General features: G+C 40.3%; 1 protein-coding gene across 4 annotated transcripts in view; it reads right to left on the minus strand.

The window, feature by feature from the left end:
* The window catches only part of LOC137265149 (5-hydroxytryptamine receptor 4-like), a 100,209-nt gene that overhangs the window by 31,599 nt on the left and 55,813 nt on the right, over positions 1–12,797 (minus strand). For 3 of the 4 annotated variants that reach the window (XM_067800467.1, XM_067800470.1, XM_067800469.1), the window contains one exon: positions 8,156–8,219. The gene's annotated coding sequence lies outside the window, so the exon portion shown is untranslated. Of the gene's footprint in view, positions 1–8,155; positions 8,220–8,843; positions 8,931–12,797 lie in introns of those variants that run through there. The other variant, XM_067800468.1, reaches the window with a different exon arrangement.

Raw genomic sequence — 12,797 nt, forward strand, 5'->3', positions numbered from 1 at the left:
TCACATTGAGTTGCCGGATTATAGAAGGTTTTGTTTCGGTAGTAAATGATTGAGGCAATTGAACGTCTTGGAGGCTCAGGCTCGCTGACTGGGTTGATGCAAGCTATCGAATCCGAACTGAGAAGACCGAAGCTCATAACCTCAACCCAGGTGGGTGTGGTTCAGACGCGATATTTCAACAGGTTCTTGTCTATACAGCTTATGAAGGTTACTTGCGGCGTTAAACGACGAACCAACATGTACACAAACGTCACATCGCTGAGATCTCCCACTGCCGATACCTCTTCAGAACAAAAGAACTAAACAGTGACGCCATCATTTCCTGATACCGCATTCTCGACTCATCTTACTGGTTAAATGTCTTGTATATAATTATTGTATATGACCTAGAGGTGAAACTGTACGCTTTTACCACAGTGCGGTACGTATGGCGGCGCAAGGTCTTCGGTACGGTAAGATCAGATAATTTCCAACAAGAGCCAGACTCTAAATCGAATTTGACAGAATGATTTCGATTTCTAGACATTTTAGAAAAGATTTAATAAGTTTAAAAGATATGACGGAACGAAAACCGAAAATACCGAATTTTTGGATTACATTACGATATACCGAATGGAAGGAAAAATACCGCAATTCAACTAACGTCGTGGTATATACTGTTTCACCCCTATTAGGAGGCTAACATGAATGGCTCTATGTTCTTTTCAGCAATATTGCGTGGCAGGAAATCGGAAAGGGAGTCTTGGAACTCAATGCAATGCTAGTATTGGCATAATGACATTAAAACCGTTTATAAAATTGCAATGGTTCAACCAGACACAGGGAACAAGAATAATATACACACATTCTCCTTTATATTACATATGTGTATCTACTGTTCTTCGTGCTACTTGCGTTCGTTAGTTGTGGGGATAAGGTCTGCAGACCTGGAAAGGGTAGTGGTATTCATTGACATCAATTCTGGCTACCGCTAATTTGCTTAATTTGACAACTTGTGTGGTCACGATCGGCCACAAATCTACAAATCGAGATCTGTTGTACTCTTTTGCGATTCCCCAAACCACAGCACGAGTGGAAGATTGACTTGGGTTTAGCGCCGCATTGAGCCATATTCCTGTTAAATCTAGTCGTGTGGAAAGGAATCCCGATGCCATGTCAGCAGAAAACGTTGATCGAGTCAAAGCCTGGTGTGGTGTTGATCTTGGGCGTTTACCACTGTGACGAAACTACGGTAACAGTGCTGACAAATCAGTAAAGTAATCGTGGCGAACGCGGATTCGAACTCACAATCATGTGTAGTTACTTGCACTACTGACTACACTATATCACTGCATAGCGTTTAAAACTACTGGGACATTCGTGTTCTCAAAACACAGAAGTGGTAAGACTCTAATACCCATATTGCGAAGAAAAATCATCCGGCCACATTACATAAACAAGAACAATGACTGGGCCACATTATTATAAGGTGCAATGATTCAGCCACATTATTATAAGGTACAATGGTTGGGCCACATTATAACCAAGAACAATGATCGAGTGACAGTGTAAACACGAACAATGATCGGGCCACATTATAACCAAGAACAATGCTCAGGCCGCATTATTATCAGGTACAATGATCGAGTGACATTGTAAACAAGAACAGTGATCGAGTGACATTGTAAACAAGAACAATGATCGGACCGCATTAGAATAGAAAACAGTAAGTAACTGTCCTAAAAATCATGAATATTGAGGAAACTTCTTATCATAGTTTCATTTTTCTGACGTGTTAAAATAACATTATAGATATTCAGCACAGGGTCTTAAACGAAACGTTTCACATTGTGAAGCAGTGTTTCTTGTTTATCTCGTATGCCTCTATGAACCAATTCAGGCAACGTATACATACAACATTGAATAATCAGTTTTATGGAAATACACTGCGTGATATTTCAGAATATCTTATCCGTGAATAATGGATATCCTTGGATATATGATCAAATGTCAAGGAGAACAGGTATGCTTTGTGTGGGATGTACGGCGCCTTATTTCAGCTGTATCACCTCCTGTCTCTTCCATCTTTGAGCAAAATTGAAATGATACGTGTGTTGTGAAAATAACGCTATCCGGGTATGGTTGTGCCATTCCAAGGACCAGCGGAAAAAATGCAAATTATTAGATTCATGAGAAGCAACTCCTCACAGTCAATCGCAAGGTCGCATACTGCTTCATCTACAGTGCCCCTTGTGGGAACACTCTACAAAGTCAAAGCTGATAATGTGGTCTTCTCCTGCCCATAAAAATATAAGATTTTGCATTTTTGTGTTATTTTGTAGTTCCCTTGCAACCAGATGAAATAATTCCATTACCGGCACTACGTTAGAAAAGCGACAAGTATGATCACATAAAAATAGCTTAAGAATAAATTTGATCTGAATTTTCATCCATTTACAAACTTATTTATAGATCCATCAGCTCGGTTCAAATATGACTCATTTTAAAGGTCAAGGTCTATTATTTCCATCTATAATCCAAGGTTAGTATCATAAAGTATATACACAAAAGACATTTTTTACTGAGAAACGTTAAACAATCTACGTTGTACATATGTGTGTACCAATGACTGGTTCATGTTTTTCATGACCTCAGCTTGTGGGCTTTACAGATTTATTAAGGCGAGGTGTTGTGTCGACAAACATTTGTCAAATATGCCTGAGCTGACAAAAATTATAAAGTTTCTTTGAAACAAAGGCTTTGGAGGAAAAGTTATTTAACCGGGTACAAGGGTAAGAAAGGAACATTGTGGATTAACAAACTTCTTCTTTTAGCTAAATATCTTTGAACGAACTTGAACGAAATGCTGGACTTCGTGAACAGAATTTTATCTCATGGTGAATATATGTTGAGGAAGACGACCAAGGTAAAGAAAGTGAGAAAAATATGTCACGCAGATTACCATCAGCTAAAACTCACTGCATATCTGCACAACGCCTAGCTTGACTGCGATAACGGATACATTCAGGAACATAATGGATAGATTCATCAAGCTATATTGAGGAAAATAACTTGATGCACATATTCAAGTAAATAACGTACTAGGGTGAATAATGGAAACATTCAGGAAAATAACGGATATATTTAGGAAAATAATGAACATATTTAGGAAAATCACGGGTAAATTCAGGAAAACAACACATATATTCAAGAAAATAACGGATATATTCAGCAAAATAACGGAAGCTGAAGCGGGTGAGGGGCGAGCTAGGGTTAACGTTCCCTGTTTAGATATATTTTTAAATATCAAGTTTCGTATATATCGAAATTTGCAAATGGTACCCATGTGGAGAATCGAACCACTTATCCCAAAATAACCCTGGATTAACCTTTTCGCTGTGACATGGTGTCATCCATGGTTTTCATAATTCAGTCCTATAATGTTCACAACAATTTTGCTGTTTACGTACAGTGGGAGCTGTTTACGTACAGTGGGAGCTGTTTGCGTACAGTGGGAGCTGTTTACGTACAGTGGGAGCCGTTTGCGTTGATAATCAAGCAGGTTGTTCTCTGGCGTTTTACATTCATTATGAGCGAAAATGCTCTTTCCACATACGATAATTATATACTTTCGGTTGCTACTGGATAGAGAACTGGGAAATATCCGAACGTGGCACGATATATTCACACCAAAGTGGTAAAGTGAACAGCGAGATTTGCTCATCCTTTCTTTCCCTCAAGAATCCACGAGAGGATCCCGTTTTACACTGCGCTAATACAGCACCAAGTGTCTCTGGCCTCTGTTAAATCATATCTCTAGCTCGATCGCTTGTAAGCCAGGTTTACTGCTGACGGAAAGTATCACGTTCTTTGACATAGGGCGTATATTAAACTCGGCATATTTCTGATGACATTGGATGATGGCTCTGGGAATTGTATATGTTACCAAAATAAATTTTGTCTGCGTCGTGTACAAATATTTGTGGAATATTTGTTATCATTTCTTGAAATAGGTATCACTATATCACCAATGTCCCCTCTCTATTTATCCGTCTCTCTTCTTTCTTTCCCTCATCTCTTTCACCTTACCTTCTTCGACCTTCTCTATATTTAAAGTTTTTATCCCCTCTTTTTTGTCTTCTTTCTTCGACCTCTATATTTAACCCTTTCTTTCCATCCCCTATATCTTGTCTTCCTTTCTTCGACCTCCTCTATATGTAACTATTTCTTTCTATTCCCTCTTGCCTTTGTCTTCCTTTCTTCGACCTCCTCTATATGTAACTATTTCTTTCTATTCCCTCTTGCCTTTGTCTTCCTTTCTTCGACCTCCTCTATATTTAACCCGTTTCTATCATCTCTTTCTTCCATCTCACTTTCTCCACCATTCTCTACATTTAACCACTTTTTATCCCCTCTCTTCTTTTTGTTTCTTTTGCCTTACCTCCATCACAGCCCTATATTTTTAACCTTTCTTTCTATCCTATCTCCTACCTTTCTTTTCACTACTTTCTACAACCCTCTCTATATTTAACCCCTTTCTTTCTATCCCGTCATCGTTCCCTCTCTCCCACCAACAACACTACCAGCCAGTGAAGTGTTTCCGAAACATACCGATGCGGTGACGGCGAAAACAATCGGAACGTACCAGTATGCTCTCTGCAATAAAACACCAAACAGCTGCGTTCGCCCACAAAACAAAACTTCTATCATATTTGACATTTTTCTCCAGTTCCATGATCATAGAGGTGTCGCTTCAGTTCCTCCAGTAACGTTGAAAACCAAATGTTGAAGCCAGAGTACAGATGTGATTTACAGCTAGCTCATCGTTTATGCCGATCTTTTCCGATTATTCCGGTTATCTGTATTGTGTTGTTAGGGAAGCCATGAACCCATACTGTTAGCAACATTGATGACGCGATTCGCTCCCTAGTCTCTGTAATTTGACATGATGTATCTCGTCCCACTAAAGATAACGATGCACCCCCTCCGAGGACTCACCTTCAAAATAACCTCATTAGACAGCCCAGCGCTGTGCAACAACTCAGGTTGTTCAAGAAACAAACAAGCTCATAATATCTTTAAAAGTGAGTGCTTTGACAAAAAGTTCGGTAGGCATTCATAACAAGCGTGAATCCATATAACGACTGTCAACAACAGGATGAAGTCTGGGAGGATGGGCTCGAATGGTGACCTTAAGAGGGTTCGAGATTATAGGTATGCGCTCTCCGAGATACTGCCCTAGTGTCTTCAACATTAAAATGTACTACAATTATACTATCAAAATGTATGGCGTGTTAGCAACCCAAGAGGCGTTTAATATTAACAAACACAATGAAGAATATGTACATTCTGTGTTCCTGAAAGTCTATTTAACAACGGTGCAACCGAACGTGAGCTATAGGGGTTTTCTCAGTACGAAGTCAAGTCTAACAAGTGTATTTGGCAGTGAGGTAGAGAGTATTGGTAATCGCTACAAGATGCCTCAGTACTTCTGACAAACCAGTGACTGGTATGTGTGCACGTGGATCTATGTTGAAACCGTCTACTGGTGTCATACATTTGACGTGCTATATTTACAACAACCATCATGAGACCAGGGACTGTGAGTGAGTGAGTGAATGAGTTTAGCTTTACGCCGCTTAAAAAGCCGCTAGCAAAATTCCACCTATATCAGGGAAAAGGAAACAAGAAATGGGTTTCACACATTGTACACATGTAGGGAATCGAACACGGACCTTTGGCGTGAAGAGCGAACGCTTAAACTACAAGGCTACTCCATCCTTATCCCCCAGAATGCCGGTGACTGACAATATATAGTGCTGCATACAAAATTAAACGTTTCTCGGGCACATTTATTTTCACAAGTGACGAGGACGGTAGAACATTTTTATATATTTTGATAGAAGAAAAAGTGACGAGAGAGGTACACATTTAATTTTTTTCTCTCTCTCAGAAATACAGCTTGGGAAGTTTAGCACGTGTTAATGAGTTGTTGATTCAGTGACACTCATGATTACAGACACTAGACACTAGGGTTACTAGAAATGGTACATATTGGATCCATAAAGGGAAATCAACAAGGGTCTTCTGTGTGACGAGTGAGTGAGTTTAGTTTTACGGTGCTTTTCGTGATATGTCACTAATGTCACAGCGGGGGACGCCAGAACTGGACCTTACACATTGTACTGATAGTCGAAGAGGGGTTTTCAGCGTTGCGAGCGAACACATTAACCTCTAGACTACCCCGTTAGACGGGACGTCCTTAGCGGTGAAATCCTATATTTCAGGCAACGTCTTTTGAAAGTCATCAACATTTCAAGACGTATTAACTAGGCTATTTACAGATCACTGACACATGACTGGAATACTGCCGAGTGCAGCCCAAAAACAAATATGTAAAGAATACAATCCTCATATTTGGATGAATTTCCAACACGACAAACATTAATCAAAATACTGATTGGGTTTTGCTGAACTATCCATTTTTCTTCGAAACCAAACACGAAAATCACCCAAATCTAAACGTGTCTGATAATGACACAACCCGCATCAAGATATGGCTGGATTAAGATTAAACATTCGTGAACAGTGAATATATATAACCCCCAATTTAATGATAATGGACTTATGTTTAATGCGCTAAATATATGTCTGGCGCAAGCTCAACTCGCAAGATTATTAATGGATCAGCTCCTTGGGGAGTATTCCAAACAGTATTTGTTTTGAATATCAAGTTTCCGTACAACATGTTATTCGATGTACGCTTTCGAGAAGTGGGGTGTCTGGAGTCAAACAATCCGGTTAAACGAGGTTCCATTATATTTCAGATTCAATTACTGACCGAATTGCATGCCAAATAGATCGCTAACGGCATGGCCCATCTGGTCTCGCTGTCATATGTACGAGTAGAATGAGGAGATGGTCCACACATTGATAATATCTCTACAATAATTCGGCTATTTTGGGCACATTCCACCATGCTCCCCTCCTCTGATGACATTAACACACTTGCAGCGAGAATCGCATAGCGCCTTTGTCAGAAGTAGATCCGGTGACTAGAGACTCCTGCGCCGCCATTCCCAATCGCTCTATCAATAAGCCTGGACCCAAAGAAATCTTTTTCATTCACCATCGAGCGCAAAAGAGGCTGTAGTTATACTTTGTCGACTTCCTCAAAGGATATAATTGAATTTTACTTGAAATAGTTCGAATTGATAAAAGAGCCGTTGTGCATGCTTTAACGTAAATCAATAGTATTTATTAAACTGTCACTTAATCACTACAAACCATGTTTCTTACATTACCGTCTAAATCTAAATATATCGGACGTTGGCTTAATGCATTTGAACGGTATGCACTCCTGAAAAGTGAAACCCCGTTAATTCGGAAACCTCGATTAACGGACACAAACTCTTAAGACTAAAATATACACAAAGGGCTTCATATAGTAACGATGCGTAAGTCTTGAAATGGGATGATCCCGTGCATATTTGTATAATGATAACTCGGAGTCCCCATTTACAGAGGTTTCAATGGATGTATGAATTATTCAGCTACAGAGTTCTATTTGATGCCGAGATGTAGCCACAATATTTTCTTGGGGATAAACCACAAGAAAACGTCCATGTCTGAGAATACTAAATCACTCATGGTGCATGTATAGGGTGGAGATGATGTGGCGGGGTGGAGTGATGTAGGGTGTGAATGGGATCGGATGGTGTAGGGTGGTGCAAGCCCCTTAAGTCATAAGGCAGCGAACACGTCATACGTGACAGACAAGTTCGTACATATGGTCTCTGAAGAAGAGGATATGCATCATCTGCATCCATCTACATCCCCATGCACGCCCTTAACGTTCGCGAAACGCGGACGTGCCCGAAGGTGCTACAGTACCCACATCGGAAGAGTACACGGCACCTTGTAACATCATCTCGCTCGTGTTCGTGCTGTTGGCGAAGTTATTTTGCTGGATTACATTGCCAGGGTATCCACATCTAGGACACTATATCAGTAAATATAATCTACATCTTTGCCGTGAACTAATGCAGTTAGAGAACATCACTTATTAATTGGTATGCAATCTAGGCATTCAATCTTGGATGCCACTGTCATGACGATGAAGATATAGACTAGACTAAAGGCTAACATGAAGTTGAATGTATAACCATATCCTTACCTTACAGCGCAACATTCACCAGTCTCCAGTCTCAGGGAGGGGCCACAAAGTCGGTGTTTCGCATCTGGAAAGGAAGAAAAACTACTTGAAATCAAGACATACAATCTCTGTTTCCGTTTTGCACTGAGCTGATTAGGTAGCAAATGGCGAGTTCATAGTTCCACATCTGCGAACGTGTTCCCGTTTTATCAAATCATATCAATACAGGGGCGATTGGCTCCCTTCCTGCTTCATTCCAATGGGGGTAATTGCCATTCTGATGTGTCGAAGTCACGGCATGCATTTACAATATACACTGGGATATACGCACACCATTGCATACAGAACATGTACAACATGGTGCCAGTCCTGGATGGTAATGGTTCAAGTTCCACTTACATAAAAAGACGTGCAGAAACACTTATCGCTCCTTTGAAAGACAATATTCCCTTCAGGAAACAAGCACTTAAACAGACACACCGACAGCTAGAGAAGGCTGCTTGGAACTAGGCACAACTCGAAGTTCTTGAAGACTGGACGCCTTGACAATGTAAAGTGCTGCTATTCTCCGGCTTTGACTAATAATAACGTGAAAACGGCTAGGAATATACTTGACAAGACCCCAGGGAAGAGAGGTGCAGTTCCAGTCTAGCGTACGAACCGCGGTAGTGGTGTGTAGTGTTAACCTAAATTAGCATAACTCCAGTACCTTTTCACGAGGTATTCTTGTAGAGAGCTGTAGCGGAGATTAGTCGTCATATTGGCCGTTGTTCAACATGGCTTGCGTTCTACCGTGGCATTTCAGTTGGAGCTGTAGAGCTACGCAACGCCCGTCTTGAATCTGAATACCCCGTCTTCCTTTTCTTATACGCATGTATGAGATAGCTCTGTGCATACTTAAATATCGCCTTCCATGTTACCCAATGTAATGGGGCTGACCTTCAAGCTGCAGAGCATCTGTTCAGATGGCGACAAAAGATACATCACGTGACCTGTCAATAATATGACTTAATGGGTTTAATACAGCGTGTATTATCTCACGCACTTTGTCATTAAGCTAGCTCAACTTCTATATTTTATTCATGAACGCGTTCATGATAATACGGACTGGTTTTAGATATCTAGAACTCATTTACATCGAGAGAAAAACCTAAATCGTTAATGAAACCAGTAAAAGAGAAAACATGCGTTATAGTGTGTATGGTAACTACGCCGATTTCATCAATATCCTAGTAGTACCACGCTGTAAGGAACCGGAAATGGGGTTCCGATATTGTGAGTGAGTGAGTATAGTTTTACGCCGCCTTTCGGAATATTCAAGCAATACCACGACGGGGAATACCAGAAATCGCACCCGAATCTTTGCCGTGACAAGTGAACGCTTTATCCATGGGACCGTAAGGAAGCAAAGTTGCCAAAGCGTTCGCTCGTCACATCGAAGACTCGGGTTCAGTTCCTCACTTGGGTGTACTGTGTGAATTCTAATGTCCCCAGTCGTGATATTGCTTGAATATTGCTCAATGTGGCGTAAAACGTAACTCATTCACGTGTTTTCAAAGGGGTAGTAAGGTAGCAAAGTAAAGGAGTCTTAAATGTTAGCTAAACAGGCCAAAGGTAGGGTTCGAACGCCACATTACTAATGTTCCCCGATGTGATATTGGTTCAGTGTCGTTAGCACGAGGCGTAAAACCATACTCACACAAAAAATCCCGTTTTTTATTACAGGCGAGTGCACACAGAACAGCTGACGATATGATTAATGCAACGGGTGATGTCAGTATGATTATCTGAGCGGTTACACATGGCGGCATTAAGCACCACGGCTCTGTAGATGGAAAATATATGCACTTATGGTGTCATTGCAACATAGATTAATGATAGCATGTATGAAAGAACACATTAATAACACTGCCTAACAATCATCCACAGCTCACTGAATCATTTAGCAGGCAATTGCTATGCAGTAATTGTCTCGCACCCTGATTAACATTTATAAATGCATCAATGTATTATGGCACATTATCCTGATTATCGTCTCGATTCATATATCGTTTGTTCTAAGCTGTTTAGTCCAGTAATTCACAGTTCGGATCGAATCGTTTCACTAACGGGATCGGATTGGTGGGGTAGCCTTGTGGTTAAGGCGTTCGCTCGTCACGCCGAAGACCGCGTTCTTTTCCAACGTAGGTACGATGTGTGAAGCCCAGTTCTGGTGTGTCTGGCTTGCTGGAATATTGCTGCTGATGGAATCGCGTCGTCGGGATCGCTGACTGATATGTGGTCATGTCGCTGTGGTGTAGAAGCTTATGGTGTAAATCAGTGGTACTGGATTCTGTGTCCAGATGTATTATTTACAGGCCGTCGTCATGCAGCTAGAATACTGCTATTAAACAACCAACAAACATGAAACAACAAACATACACACCTATGACACTAGTTAGATGAATGCGTTTGGTTTTACAAGGTAATATTCCACTAATGGAGGACACCAGGTATGGGCTTCACACAATGTTGGGAATCGAACGCGCGTGGCAATCGAATCTTCGGTGTGACGAGCGAACGCTCTAACCACTATGCTAACCCCCGTTAATTAGGACCCTGTTAATACACACAAAGCGATAGAAACAGATTAACGCGAGTCTACTGTGAACAGGGTCAGGAAACAAACATGAGTATTTTTACAGAACAAAAACACTGCCTCAAAGGTTTTTAAGATGAAAAAGAAAACATTAAAAGAAAGTGAAGGATTTTTCTTCAAGATGTAAAGCCTTTGAAAATGCTCGAATGGTTCCTTGCGGTTCAGTGACTAAAGTGCCCTTGCGCTTTACGGCCAATGACATCACTACAATGCGCGGCAATCATTAATACAAATTAAAGTTATGCGTCACGACAAGGCAAAATTTGCTTCAGTAATTACATATTAATTTCCCATTTCTAAGTATCCTTTGTAATGTCATATGCCCAAAATAGCTCGCGGAAAATTAAGTAAATTATGAAATGATCACTGGCGTTCAATACATTTTCCCGAAAAGGGTATTCAATCACATCGGATGTAAAATGTCGTAACAACAACAGGTCCAATCTGGAACTAATACCATACTGGGCATTGTCATGCAAACGAGTAGTAATTGATCAACTCTGATTGTAAGGCTTAGAAATGAAGGCTTACCTCTTGAAAGTCAAGTCTAGGTTACCCAACTGAAACATACACTGCTCCAAATAAGTTAAGGATCACCCAGTATCTTTCACATGTCAGTGTATAAAAGAATCGCATGGTTCTTAACTTCTTTTGAGTAGCATGTATAGTTTAACAGTAGTAACATGAAACAATTGGATAGTCCTTTGCTTCTTTTGAGAGCAATATGTTTTCTGTCATGACATGATATATTACGAGTTACGTGATTGTTTTATTGATGTTTTACGCCGCAATATTCCAGATATATGACGGTGGTCTGTAAACAATCCAATGATTAACAGCATGAGCATCAATCTACGCTGTTGGGATACGATGACAAGTGTCAACCACCTCACCTGTCATCGTATCCCAAGTGCACAGATCGATGTTCATGATATTAATAACTGGATTGTAAAGGCAATACTATGAAAGAACGATAAGTAATATGTCCTTAATTTTATTTCAGTAATGTGTATTTATCACATCATAACACACTATTTCTTGTAATATGAAACAAATCTGGATTTCTTGACTTCTTTTGAGTAGTGTATATTTTGGTATGCCATGATAAATTATCTTCAGTCGTATGACAGAATCCAAACGCAAAAATACCTCCTCCCTGGGACCCTGTCATTTACATATCAACGACACACCTAGCAGCGCACCACAGCCAGGGAACCAGTTAAATCGGTTCGCCTGATCAGAAACACCTGCAGCAGTAGTGCAAGCAGGTGAGATGGTGGTTTAGGGCGCTGCTTGCACAACAGTGGGTAACATATACCTGTGCACCACGTGCATTGCTAGCATACTGCAGGTTAGGCACAGAAAGGAAGCAAAGAAGCCACACTTTCTCAGTATTCCCCTGATATTGAATAATCACTCAACCGAACTTGCAAAGCATGGTTGATCTCTCACGTCTGTTACACATGTTTTGTTAATGCATTTATTACAAGAAGGAACACGAACTAATGTTTACGATACAATCAAGTATGGATTTGAAAGCTGTTACAGTAATATTTTAATCTCCATGTAAGAAAAGAAACGAACTGATGGTGGTTTGTGGTTGTTTGTTCGGGCGTGTACACACGGGGGATGTACATTTGCCACACGGGAATAAAATTAGATACTGCCAATAATTCCCAGTCATTTAATTAATTGCTTTAACGTTCACCTAGGGTAGATAGTACGTTTCGTTATAGTTGAAACATATTTAGAAGTTACTGAAAATTATCATCAATTTCATATTTTTATCAAAATGCGAAAAACAATCTGACACTGATAACATGTATTATTTTTATTGTGGAAGGTGTCGAAAGGCATGTTTCAGTCTGATAAATACATGCAAACTTTACCAAAGAAAATAGTGTAAAATGTTTCCCTAAACAGCCATTTGAAACAATATTCCGATTTGTGTAAATTCTTTGCCAGTTCGAACTGGGGCCCAGGTGGGCTAGACTCAGTCATCACCGAACTTACACGAAAGGGTTC

This window comes from Haliotis asinina, chromosome 15 (genome assembly GCF_037392515.1).
Source record: "Haliotis asinina isolate JCU_RB_2024 chromosome 15, JCU_Hal_asi_v2, whole genome shotgun sequence".
Classification (NCBI taxonomy): Eukaryota; Metazoa; Mollusca; class Gastropoda; order Lepetellida; family Haliotidae; genus Haliotis; species Haliotis asinina.